General features: G+C 38.1%; 1 long non-coding RNA gene across 2 annotated transcripts in view; it reads right to left on the reverse strand.

Moving 5' to 3' along the window:
* Nucleotides 1-11,925, reverse strand: part of LOC141570698 (uncharacterized) — a 444,094-nt gene extending 432,169 nt beyond the window's left edge. The window contains exons 1-2 of one of the 2 annotated variants that reach the window (XR_012495109.2): nucleotides 11,765-11,925; nucleotides 10,300-10,473 (exon numbers count right to left, since the gene is read on the reverse strand). This is a non-coding gene — a long non-coding RNA (uncharacterized LOC141570698). The remainder of the gene's footprint in view (nucleotides 1-10,299; nucleotides 10,474-11,764) is intronic. The other variant, XR_012495106.2, reaches the window with a different exon arrangement.

Consider the following 11,925-nt stretch of genomic DNA (forward strand, 5'->3'; position numbering starts at 1 on the left):
ACACACATGAAGAGCTTCCCTCCCAGCTTCCCTCCCACCTGCAGGATCTGGTGCAACTTACATATGTGCATTAATTACATTGCTTACTGCCAGGTTCTGGGGGTCACCTGTAAAGTCCCTCAGGACTCTTTTAAAAACATCATTTATTCCAGAATAATTCCTCTGTCAGTTATGGTCCCAGCAGGAAACGAATGCCATACTCAAATGGGCAATCTGAAGAGATTTCAATTAAGGGACTATTTACAAAGGTATGGGCAGGGAGTCGAAATAAAACACCAGTGTTACCTCAGAGCTCGTCATAGCAGAGCACTGCTACCACTCTTAGCCTAAACAGAAGAATCCAGAGACAGAGCTGTGTGGAGCTGACAGGAGCTGACACCTTCAGTTGAGAAACTCAGCCAACATACCACGAGCACACAGGGAGAGAGCCACAGAAATGAATGCCTGGGCTTCATTCTCCTCTCTCCCTTCCATCTGCCACCAGAGCTCCCACTGCCAAACCTAACCAGAAGCTGAGGGTTTCTGGTTATTGATGCGGTCCACACAGGTCAACCTCCTGGGGCACAGAACAGTGTAAAATGGGAAGAAAGGACCTGGGAGGGCAGGTGAAGACATCAAGCACCCTCCTCTCTCACGCACTAGAGCTGCTGAGGTGGAATATGTTTGCTCTACCATTGCCAGTGCCCCCCCCAAATGCCAATAAATCCCAAGACAACAGTGGCCAGGGGTTGAAAGGGAACACTGAGAGTTTGCAATGTGTTCAACCACAAAGAAGGCAAGTAGAAGCCTGACTTACACAGGGACATAGAAGTGAGAGTGAAAACACAGATACAAGCACCCTAGCCCTATTCAATGGTCCATCCAGCTTTGAATCACACTGCTGCTCACGTTTTACACTTTTCCGGCTCAAAAGGAAATCATGAGCATACTGTTATGCTCACTTCATGAGGAACATTTGCCTGGTTACCTATTTAGAAAGGAACATGTAAAGGGATGGCCATTATTCTAAAGGTTGGTGTCATTTGCATCGGGAATATGCAGCATTAAAAGTAGACAGGCTTTAGGAGTTTAAGTATATGATACTTGATTGTTGGAAGTCCAATGTCTAAGGACAATCTGAAGAATTAGTTGTCTCCATTTTGGTAGAGTTGGAAGAAGAGCAGATATTTGAAACTGAATGTACAGAAAGATATGTGGGTAAGAGCAAGATGCTCTTCTGCTACCTTTGAGTAGTGGGGGGCAGGAATAATGATTATATCTATCCCACCTGATTTTGGAGACTCTGTCAAACATTCTTGTTTGGCTTCTGCTTGTATTACAAGGAACCCAAAGAGTGAGTGCTATGTCAAGCTCAAAAAAAGATGCTCTGACCAAATACTAATGGTGATTATGAGAAATGTCACAGCTCTTTCTGTAGTTCTTATTATTCAAGGCCACATGCTAAACGTGACGGCTCATTCTCTACTGCAATTTACTCATAAAAATTCAAAATTTCATGTCGTGGATTTCAAAACCAACTGAAAGATCTGCACATGTGATCAGTTCAACTCCAGAACTGGCCCACTTAAAGGCTATTAAAAAGAAGACAAATTTTACCAAACCGCTCAAAAGAAGAGAACATGGGATGGTAGAAATCAGATTCTAATTAATTTACACTGCCCATGCTTTGCACTGCTTTTATTCAATACATTAAATTTTTCCTAATTGTTTGCCTACTAAGGCATCCCATGCCCTGCTCATCTAAGAATCATTCTTCTTTGTAGTCCATAGCTATGGTGACCATATTTTCCCAAGTAAATGTTAAAATTTACCACCTTGACACATGCTAACCTGGAAAACATATGGTCACCATGGTTATGATACATACAGAGGCACACTAACGGTAACAGCATCCACAATAATAGCCAAAAATAGCCTCTCTTTAACCCATGAACCTGTTCTCCAGGAAACTTGATTCTTGTGATGAGAGTGGTTCAGCGTAAGTTCAGACAAATGGAGGCATTTGTCACTTCCCTTGCACTTTTATCCTTTTGCCTCTCCATATCCAACAACCACCCGTCTCCCATCCCAAAACAGCATAGCAAACATGCTGAACACAAACCAAGACACTCCACTCAGCTCTCAAGCCATGGAATTTCCCCACTGTGGTCAGTGTATATAAGCAACAGTGTTATTTTCAGAGTGGTAAACCACTTTGCCCAGACAGCTGAGATCACGATAAGTCAGAAAGGCCCTTTGGTTTCCAATCTTTAATCTGTTCTCCACTACAATTAATGTTCAGGTCTTCACAGCTACAGTCTGTTTCTAAGACCCAAATTAGTAGTAGGGGGAAGTTGGAGAGCCACATGTTGTCTTGTGTGGCTGCAGAGAAGGTTCTAGAAGGAGAAATAAAGTTGGGTCCAGTTGAAAGAGGGGAATCTATCATCCTCCAATCAATGGGTTTGTAGTTAGATACAAGGCCAAGGATTGTTGTAACTTTTCCTGAAGGTAGTAATGGAGAGACATCACTGGTTTTTAAACAGGAATGTGAATTAGTCAAAGATAACTTTGATGGTAATGTGGAGGATGAAATGGGAGGGGTAGGGAGACAAGACTGCAGGTGGGACACCAGGTGAGAGAAGATGACAGCAGTGGCAGTAGAGGAGACGAGAACAAAGAATTTCTAAAAAGAAAATTTTTCAACATAGTCAAATGCTGTAGAGAAGTTAAAGAGAAAAGGATTTTTTAAATTTAGCTGTTTGACTTTGTGGTTGGTGTTAAGAAACCAGAAGGACATAATCTCTTTTCTCAAAAAATAAAAATTCACTCTAATTGAGAAGCCCAAAATGTCTTTGAAAAGTTAAAGTATCTAGAACATAATGTAATGTCTATGAAATATTTGTTAAATGATTAAGATATTCTCCCATCTTTTTTTTCCTTTCCCACCTCTTCATACTTTTTTTCCTAGAGACCTGCCTTTTTCCAGATAACAAAAATTGCCTAAAAACTAAAAATCAGTATTTTAGTTTATGAGTTTCCTTAACTTAAAGACATTTCTGTTTTTGAGGGTTAGTTTAGACCTCACTTACCATGTTAAGTGGTGGGTTTTACTGTATTTTTATTTTAAAGATCATCCCACTGCGGGGGAAAAGAAGATGGACTAGAGGTACCACTTTCCTGTTCACTTTAAGACGCCATCCCATCTTCTAGGTACCAAAGGATGAGTATTTACTCCTTAAAAGGCAAATGCTAACTCTGCTGAAACAAAAACACAAATCTGCAGCTATAAACCAAATCTTTTCCCCAAAACAATAGGGTTAGGACGATGTGGTCAGCTGAATTATTGGAAGATACATTTCCTCAAAATTGCTCCAGGAAGAGATAATAAAGCTCTTGCTTAAATTATTTGCAATTAAGCACAAAATCAGAGGTGCTCAAAGTGTAAGTTATTAAACCATGCGATGAATTCTGCAAAGTACACAGGAATACCCCCAAAACAAAAACCCACAAATCTGTTTTTTGTATTATAAAGCAACTATCAAATATCATAAAATCTTCTCATAGTCTTCTGTTTTCTACCATGAGCGTCATTTCACTAAAATACCCCCAAACCACTTTGTGGAAATGTTTTACTTGTCAACAAAGGCTCAAACAGTAACCAGAGTAGACAAAGAGAAATTCAGTTCAGACTTACAGGTTTATATATAGAGTGGCCAGACATTCTTTTCTTTATTTTGCCCTTTGCACTTGCATTCTCTAGATCATGTGTCTAATTGCTATGCTATAGGCCCAAGTGTCTCTGAATACAATATATTGCCTTCTAAAAGTTGAAACTCCCATTGTTCTCCCCCTGGTTTTTTGGTAGTCTCTCCACCCTTTATTACTAGCATAGTGGTGGGTTTTGCTTTCATTCCCCAGCTACAAACACTAAATTCCATCCAGACCACTTATTTGCCTGGCTCTGTTGGCATCTTTCCGTGTGCATCTGCATTCCTGTAAGGGTAGTATCTTCATCCCTTTCCATTTCCCTTCTTTTCCTATGGTTTTCTCTGTTTCTGTTCTTTGGCCCATCCACCTTAGAGCTACATATTTTCACATCTTCCCTGTATTTTTATCCTGGTATTCTTAGCCTTTGGGCTCTCAGGACTTATACAAACTCTCTCACCTTTCCTCTGCCACCTTTCCAATTATTTCTCGGTTTCATTTTGCATGGTTGATCCGTAACTTCTTTTTAAGTAAAATTTATTTTCTAAACAGTGAAATGCTTTACCAGGATATATGGTTTCTGTAACCTCTCCTTGCAACACAAATTCAAAGTCTTCATGATGAGCGGTTCACCCACCCATTTCCTTCCAGTCTGACTTACCCAGAGTTCTAGTATCTCCTCTTGTCATTAGTGATATAGACCACATTCCCCTATTAGAAAATGTTTCCAGGATTGGGAAGCCTATGCTAAGAGTGAGCCTGTATCAATGGCAAGTTACTTGCATCTCGTCTCCTAGCATCCTACAGTACTTGCCTTCTCCATAAGCAATTTATCCTTCCTGAAAGAACTTTATGACCATGGCACCAGGCACATATACGCACACCACACAGATTCACATTAGAAGCCTGTTGACAAAAATTAACCAATAATTATCCTGCAATCCACATGATCCTCACTGTCTTCTACTTGAACTTGATGATCAATAGTCAGATGTGTAAGTTCAGTTATTTAGGATTCAACTTCCTTTTGTCCTTTGTGAGCTGACACAAAGGAAAGAGTCCTCATCAGTAGAGATAGTCTTGAAATCTCTGAGTGCAGTGAGGATACGATCATATTTAGCTCCGGTTTAGTTTTAGTTCAACACACAATTTTTAAATACCACAAAAAGCAGATTTATGGATCATTCTGCCTAATGCTGTGCTTATAACACTATGGACATATTCTAAGATATTTCTTTCTTCAACAAAAGGACTATAAGAATATTCATTGTAAGATGCCAATTTGAATCCATACATTAAGTTGCCTTCTTTGCTATGTTCCCACTGCAATAGTCAAAGAAAATTCAAATGAGGAAGAAAACATCTATATCAGCCCTAAAAAACAGGAAACGTTGTGACAAGTATTTGACGAAAATAGTTGTGACTTTTTTTTACTAGGAAAATATAAAATAAAATTGACTCAAGAAGAGGTAAGACATATGAATAAGCTAATACCATCAAAGATACTAAGAATACCATTGGAGAATTGTCAAATTATAAAAGACATTTGGCCTCTGAGGTTTTATAAATCTTCAAGGAGCAAGCAATTCTGATGCTATTTATTCTGAAAGAGACTAGAAAAAAGATCGAAATTTTCCAATTCAACTTTTAAAACTAGCTAGCATAACTCTGGCACAAAACAAAAAAATAAACAAACAAAAAACACTGTCAAATACAGCGCAGAAATCTATAGACCAACATTACATAGGAATGTTCATGCAAGTATTTTAAAGAAATATTAGCAAATCAAATCAGCAACATATTTTAAAATACATCAGCCATAACTGAGGTAGAGGGAAGATGACTCCAAACTCTTTGCTATTCCTCCCATCGGGAGGTGGAGCCTAATTCCCTACTACCTGAATCTGGGCTGACTTTAGCAACTTGCTTGCTCAACAGAATCCAACAGAAACAGCACTCTGGAACGTCTGTGGTTAGATCATAATGAGTCTTGCAGCTTGCATGTCTGGGAACATTTGCTCTTGGCAACTTAACAAGGTGTAAGAAGTGCAACTACTCTGAAGTCATGGTGTTGTGAGACGCTCAAGTGACGTGGAGAGTCACTACAGGATAAGAGGCCACATGGAACAATAAAGGGGCCAAGGTGATACCCAGGCAGCAGACTTTAAATGGAGAACCCATCTTGGAAGTGGATCTTTCTGCTCCAACTGCCCTAGCTGATACCATGAGGATCAGAGGTGAACTATCCAACTGAGCCCTTCCCCAGTTCATGATCCATAAAACTGTGAGCTAAATGAAATTTCTGAGGCAGATTATCACTGAAGCAATAGATAACCAAAACAATGACCACATACAATTCATTCTAGGAATGCAAGATACTTTTCAATGCTAGTAAATTACTCAAATTTAGTAAGTCAAAGGAGGAAAAACTCATCTGTGAGATGTTAAAAAGATATTTGAAAAATCAAAATGTACTCTTGATTTAAAAAAAAAAAACTCAGTAGACTATGAATATCTCAATACTTGCCTAACACAACTTGAAAAAGAAAAGTTATCAATCCAATTACTAATATTGTACCTAAAGATAAAACAATAAAAGCATCCCCATTAGAATGAGAAACCAAAGAATCGTACACCTGCTTTTTAACGTCATTCTAGAAGTGCCTGGAATTAAAACGGATACAAAAACAAAAGTATACATTGAAAATATTGAAAAAGAGGATCCAACTGTTGGTTGGATTTGATTGTCCAACTGGAAAACCCATAAAAACAACTGGAAAACAGGTGGAACTAGTAAGAAAATCAGGAGACCTCTTAAAACAGTAAAATATTTTAAAAGCAATAGTTTTCTTATATGTCCTAAATAAACAACTGGAATAATGAAAGAAAACAATTCACAATAGGAGTACAAAGTAATAATAATGCTGTGGACCTAGGAATCAAGCTAATAAAAAATATACAGGACCAATATGAAGAAAATTATAAAAACTGTACTAAGAGACATAAAAGAACACTTCAATAAATGAAAAGATATACTGTGTTTCTAGGTAAAATTACTCAATATTGTAAAGATTTCCACCAAATTAATCTGTAAACTTAATGCAATTGCATTTAAAATCCAATGGAACACTTTTAAGTTGACAAAAGTATCATAGACCTAGAAGATAAACACGTAAGAAAAACTGGAATGCTTTTAGCAATATGGAATTGGTTAAGAAAATTACAGTACATCCATACAAAGCAACACCTGTAGTTTGCATAGCCATAAATTTATTGGCTTCAAAAAATTATCACAAAATATTAACTTAAAAAAGCAAACTGCAAGAAAATATGTTCAGTTTGAGCCTATTTGGGTAAATTAAATAAATAAATAGAAACATAAACTATTGAAGCTATATACTAAAATATCAATAGTTATTACCTCTAAAAGATTATAGGTTTTTAATTTTTTAATGTTGTTTATATGATTTTTCTAATTTTTTCCAAGGAACATGTCATTTTGTGATTTAAAATAAAAAGTACGTGCATATTTCTTAAATATACCCACTGTAAATCTGACATCCTTGAGTTTATCTAAGCCCTTCTTAAATCCCATCATATTTCGACATAACTACTTCTTGGACTAATGACTTTCATGATTTTACTATAAATGTGAAAAGCCACACTTCCTTTTGTCTACAAACTACCTTTAGTATGTGTTCCTTACTCTTATTTTTCTGAGTTGTTACTCACCTAATTCAGTCCTTTCATGACACTATAAATTTTTTATCACATCCCACTCCACCTTCATCTCTCCAGATTGAGAGCATTAAATTGTCAGCCATCCTCATAAACAAGGACTCATTTGCTCCATATCTGTTTTTACTGCATCATTAAAATGACCACATGGCCAGAATTGAGCCACATATTCCCTGTTTATTTTTTCCTTACTTCCACTGTATAAGAATTATTCCCCCAATGTAAAATATCATCCTAAATATAATTTATAAGGATATTAACAGAGCCAAATATGTGTATGGATTGCTTCTGCGCTATCCACTGGGAAAGCAGAACCTCTCTTCAGGTCAATTTCAGTGACAACATCTACAGCACCACAGCTTTTTACCTCCCAAATACACATAGATTTGTTTCGACTGCACAGATGGATCTGTATCCAAATTCACAAGAAAGGCCTTTGTGAATCAATACGTTCCATCCTAGTGCCATTTTTCTTGTTGTCCAAATGCCATAGGAAAAGACAGAAGGTCCCAACTCAGCCTGTGTAAACTGTTAGTTTTAGGCTCCTACCAAATTACTCGGTGGTGTGCCTGTGTATGGGTGAGAGCAAACACACTAGCGTGGACACACATACATAGAATGTCTGAAATCGTCTAATCAGTGTAAAGCTACCAGGAAGAAATGGAAAATCCACTCTTTGAATTTGGATAAAGAGCCTGGAGTGAGGAGGAAACAGGGCAAGACCCGGAGGTAGGCAAACATGGGGAGAATCGAGGGGAGTAGTCAAAGGACGTAAGTCAGCTGTTAGTCAAGTAGTTCCATAAATATAACAGCTCCTGTGTGGGAAGGTCAGGCTGGTTGTACAGCTGTGAGCCATTGTGATTGTCAGTACGGGACTGCTCACACAGACCAGTGACAAGTTCAGTCTTCTGCACAAGCCATTTAGTGTCACACGGGACAGGAATATTGATACCTCACTTCACCTTCATTTCTTCTCACTGAAACTGCCATAGCCTCCCAATACAGATCCATTCTTCTTCATGTCACCGTACACACTGGTGTCAGAGTGGTATGTTTAAATAAAGTTATGTTATCACTTCTTTGCCTTATTTAAAAATAAAAAACAAAGCCATCTCTTGGTCCCTATTGTTTCCTCTGCAAGCCTTTTGGAATAGACCAAAAATCCCATCACATGGCACATGAGGTCCTTCCAAACCAGGCCCAGCCTCCCCTCCAAGACTCATATTTTCCCAGCTCCCAAGTTCTTGCTTCCTCAAAGAAGCCCTCCCTTTGCCTCTTCAGACCATCTCTTCTCTGTGGTATCTTTGGCTTCCCACATCCATTTGCCCAAACATCACACACCCTTCTTTAAGACCCTCCCTAATTGTCCCACCTGGGGACTAAATAATCAACTTCTCCCCTTTTCCTTTCTATTTTCAGAGTACTTTACGTGAACCTCTATAAATCCCTTAGCACAATAATAAAACAGTAAGCACTTGCAAAGCAGTCATTAAATATTGGGTATGGTGCTAAGTTAATTACAGATTAATTACAGATCCTTAGGTTGTGGGAATTAGAAACTTGCTGGGACCCAAGAAAAGGGAAATTTACTACAACAACTCAAGAAACATAATCAGGATTCTAGAGGGGCTGGAAATCAATAAGAAATCAAGGAAACTCTCTTTCCTCTCCCCTCCCCTCCCCTCCCCTCCCCTCCCCTCCCCTCCCCTCCCCTCCCCTCCCCTCCTCTCCCCTCCTCTCCTCTCCTCTCTCTGTCCCTTGTCCCCCCATCCCTCCCTTCCTTTCTCTCCCTCCCTCCCTCTTTCTCTCTCAGCAATGCCTTTTCCTGGTTGCTGCATACTACAATGGAGAGAGTTGTGAAAATCTTCCCACCCACCCACCAGCCACTACAAAACCATATGATTCAACTTCTATTTAGGAGTGTTGAGTGCATATTATTTACATGTGTAGATCATTATGTATAAAATTGATGGTTGAGAAAAGAGTAAAAGTAGACTATTTGTATTAAGTAAACATACCCCATTTAATCAAGTCTAAGACTCTATTGATTATGAGACACATCTCCATTTTATATATCATCAAGAAAGAAAAAAATACTACCTTTTATCATTGTTAAGAAGCTGTCAATGATTAGACACATCCTTATTTTTAGAGATATTAAAAATGTTAAACAATGTGATTCTTGATAAAATAGTATATAGAGAAAATAAAGTATGAGCTGCCTTTGTATAGCACCTAAGAGCTAGCTCAAAAGGAGAGGTTCTTCAAAGCCCAAAATGACCCTTTTACTACTACACAGGCCCCCAGTGGAGAGCCCAGAAACTGGGGCTCAGATCCAAAGCTGTCAGAAACCACATTAACTCATCTCAAAGATGACATCAATGACAATTAGTCAGTAATTACAAACTTCTTGAGTCAGGCCATATAAACTACCCAGATAAGCCCTGCAAAGAGCTCGTCACAGGTCTCTTATACTAAAGCAGAAGAAAGATTCCTCACTGTCTATTCCCTGACCTCTGAAGCAACTCAGCTCAGGAGTCTAGATGTTGAGGCAAAGGGTGACCCTCCACCTCACTACCAAGATGGACATTTTCCCTCTCCACTGCTCTCCCTCCTCTGGGGTGACTTAGGTGGTGAACCAGGATAGTGATGATTACAGCCCATCTCAGCCCCTCCTTGCTGTTGTCAAGGCCAGTTATCAAACTGAAGACTAGGAGGACAGCATATAGAACTCTTCAGAGAGCCCAACTGTCTCCTTAATATTTTTATGCTCACTCAATATTGCTTCTAAGATTCATCCACATGGTTGCATGTGCCTGTGGTTAATTCATATTCACTCCTGTATACTATTCTGCCATATCTCTAGTATATACCTACCAGTGGGATTGTAAGGTCTTAGGCTACATTCATGTTCAGATCCACAAGAGAATTCCAGGTTATTTATCCTAAGTGGTTGTTCCAATTGACATTTCTATAGGAGATATACGAGCTCCCATTCCTTCAAACTTCACAAACAACTTGAGATTGTCAGACTTCTTCATTTTCACCTATCTAGTAGAATAAAGGAAACAATATACAGTACAACATAATTTTTATGAAGTTCCAAAATAAATAACTCTGAACAGTAAGTTGTTTAGGTAGGCATATACTTGTGATAAAACTATGTTAAAAGCAAAGGAATGATAAATATAAAATTCAGTATAGTAACTACCTCAAAAAAAAGGCAAGGAAGTTGGGATTTTTTTTTTCAAATAATACATAATTTAAAAAATATTTTTAAATTGCTTTATATTCTGTTTCCACAATATTGAAATAATAATTCAGACACCTTTGAAATTATATTTTTACAGCCTCACAATCAGAAAAAAAGAAGAAGTTCTAGCTCCAGATAGAAAAAAATATCAGAGAAGGACTCTCATTGGCCCAGATTAGATCATGTGTCCATCACTGAACCAATCACTGTGGCCAGGGGTGATAAACTTTATGATAGGTCTTGTGTCTTGTCCACCTCTATGGCCACAGGGAATCAGCTGCCATAAAGTGTGGGGTGAGGTAGAATGGTATGAAAAAGCAAAACATGACAAAAAACTTAAGTATTAATATCATCAACTTCTAAAAGCCATACTAAAAGCCATAGCAGGCAGATCTGGGATTCAAACCTTCAAACCCAGATCTGCATCACTCTGGAGCCTGGCCATTAACCACTTTAACTCCAGCTTCTGTTAGATTACAATAGTATGGTTTTCTCTAGTGTTATGCCAGAATTTTCTTAAAGGCTGGGACACTGTCTTATTTATCTTTGTCCTTCCAGCTCCTAGAAATACTACCTGGCACTTTTTAGGTGTTTTATGGAATTTATCAAATCTCCGAACTACAGATTACTTATTTGAATATATTCTTATATCAACATGGATGTGACCATTCTGAGACCAGCTGTGTGGGTCTTGTGCTCGGAAGAGAACAGATGGGGATTTGAAGAGTGGGAGGGGGTGGAACATTTCAATTTCAAGAACATTTTAGCACCACAAAAAATCAAAAGGAAAATAGAAATACTAGAAATTTTATACTCAAAGCAAAGTCGCCTGAGGATCAAAAGTAAGCATGGTAGGAGGAGCTACCACACACTTTTTCTTACTGAGAAAATGATGACTATCTAGATTTGTTATTTCTATTACATTATTTTGATAAACTTTTTGGAAAGAAAAGTGGAATTGGGTGAGGCCAAAGGGGGACATTTCCTTTGACTATATCATTACAATTATTATAACAAAATGTATTCATGAGATTACTTGCAAATTTAAAAATAATCACTACATGTTTTAAATCGCTTGGCAATAATTACCAGTTTTCTGCTTCTTTCTCCTTTCCCCAGCTGTGATGTGCAGGTATTATTCAAGAAATGATCTTTATCTTCATTTACTTTCATTTGGGTCATGTTGGTTTCCATCTTTTTTCTTCCACAGACTCATATCTTTTCCTGGTATTTGTCTTTTATGTTCTTTG

Source organism: Rhinolophus sinicus, chromosome 3, assembly GCF_057876585.1.
Source record: "Rhinolophus sinicus isolate RSI-liver-muscle chromosome 3, RSI-T2T, whole genome shotgun sequence".
In the NCBI taxonomy this organism is placed as follows: domain Eukaryota; kingdom Metazoa; phylum Chordata; class Mammalia; order Chiroptera; family Rhinolophidae; genus Rhinolophus; species Rhinolophus sinicus.